Here is a 2,303-nt window from a genome sequence, read left to right on the forward strand (position 1 = left end):
GAGCTATAGTTAATACCCCTCCACAACCCGGAGCTATAGTTAATACCCCTCCACAACCCGGAGCTATAATAATACCCCTCTACAACCCGGAGCTATAGTTAATACCCCTCCACAACCCAGAGCTATAGTTAATACCCCTCCACAACCCAGAGCTATAGTTAATACCCCTCCACAACCCAGAGCTATAGTTAATACCCCTCCACAATTTGGGGAGCCGGAAGGGACCCTACAGGCCAACATTTCTGTCAGGCTCCCTGAGTGGGTCCCTCCACAAAGTTGTAGGGGCCAAGGTCAGGAACTGTCATTTCACAAGGAAAGGGACAGGGGCTTCTTCAAGCTTTTGAGACTGCATAAGGGCACATTCAGTCACTCAGTTACAAAACTGACATGATCCCACTAGAATTTGAGAGGAAAACAATTAACCCACTTAGAAATGTGAGGGAAGTTCTGGGAAGGGATCACACAGAGAAATCAAAGGTGGCTAGTTATTAATAATTTAGCCGGGCCCTGTCCCCCTCACTAGCCCTGCTTCTGCACTGTCCTCAAAGACCCTTCCTTAATATGGGAAGTGCTGTCTAGAATTTGGACCCATCGCCCTCACCAGGAACCTGGGGATCGAGGTGAGAAAAGCAAAGAGAAAGCTCAAAGACATTACCAGTTCAGGGAACCAAAGCCAGTCTCCAGAAGTTCCTGTATGACAGTTTCAAAAACCAGAAACCATGCGAGTGAGATTGCTTGGGAATCTGAGCCTTCCTTAAAAGGATTATCTTAAAAACGATTCATTTAACAAGAGGTAATAAGTCACAGTAGTTAAGTAGTAAGTTAATTACTTAAGACTCTGTAATAATTTAGAAATGGGCTTGGAGAGCTAGGATCTTCCTAACAGTAGATCTTTGGGCAAACTAATTACCTGTCCAAACCTCAGTTTCTGTATCTATAAAATAGGGACAATACTCAACTTTTCAAAGATGCTGGCCTCAATATACCCTTTCCCCTTTCTTTCGACTGGCTAAACTCCTTGAGGTGTAGGAGAGGACAGGGTGGCTTTTGAATGGTGTGCTTTCTGATAGTGCCTGTGTGTCTCCTGAGTCAAGAAATCTATCTTCTTTTTGGTGTGAGAATCTTCTCTACCTTGAAGAATCTTTCAGTCCCCTGGGGAATTCTGCGGGCCTCAACCCCAATCTTCCTTAAACAACAGAGTAGGGAACTGTGAAAGGGAAGGGACCTTAGAGGTCACTCAATTCAACTTCTCACCTGCTATAGAGTTTTAGAATTTTCCCAAATAGTCAAAGGGATATACTCCATTCTTTTCAGTCTTTCCTTTTCAAGCTAACAATAACCTCAAGAAAAATTCAAGGTAAGATATGCAGGGGGCCATGAAATTTATCTTAGAACTGAAATCTCCTATTTTCATCTTTTTATATCAAAATACAGAAGATTTATTTAACTGAAACTTATACATAAATAACCCTTTCTTTTGTCAAACATTGAGAAAAGTAGCATTTACTTAAATCCTCTCAAAATACAATTTTAAAAGTAAAATTAATTTGGTCAGTTAAACCATTCCAAAGATAGACACAGAAAAATGTTAAAATATACATTTTATTACATCCTGATATGTAGATGGCACACGTACACATGTAAATATGGATCTTACTTACTAGATAACAACAAATTAGGTTATAATCAAAATGCTAATTACAACTCTCTAGCTTTCTGAAAGCTGTTTATTTTGACCTTTAAGCCTTCTAAGCTAAATGAAAAAAACCTAAAATATTGTAGCATAAATATTTATGAAATAATTGATATAATTTTCCTAAAAATATTCTAGAGACTATAATACAGATTAACAAAATCAGAGTGATTAAGAAAGTCTTAGTTCTTAAATCACTCTTGAAACTTTGCAAGAGTATCTGCAAAATAATATTGTTTTCTTGTAGAAAAGATCACTCAATCAAAAAGATTGTGTAATATTTATATTATTTCACCGTTTTCTTCAAATGACAAAATATACAAGCTATACATAATATTAACACAGTACATACTTTCAAAGAAATAAAATATTTCAAAATCATATGAATAATAAAGGAGAAAAAAGGCCAAGATGTGAAATTTAAATATAAAAATAGGCTTATATATAAATAAAACTAAGTATCTGCCTGGTATCACAGGAAAGTGATTAGAGGGAGTGCTGCCATATTTTAAATATACATACAAGAGAGCCTGAACTGGCTGTGAATAGAACTCACCTGGGCTGTCCAAGTGAGCATTACCATCAGAAGAGCCAGCTGGTAGAAGGGAAA

The sequence above is a fragment of the Otolemur garnettii genome, unplaced genomic scaffold, assembly GCF_000181295.1.
Source record: "Otolemur garnettii isolate 467f Iridium unplaced genomic scaffold, OtoGar3 scaffold00017, whole genome shotgun sequence".
NCBI classification, from domain to species: Eukaryota; Metazoa; Chordata; class Mammalia; order Primates; family Galagidae; genus Otolemur; species Otolemur garnettii.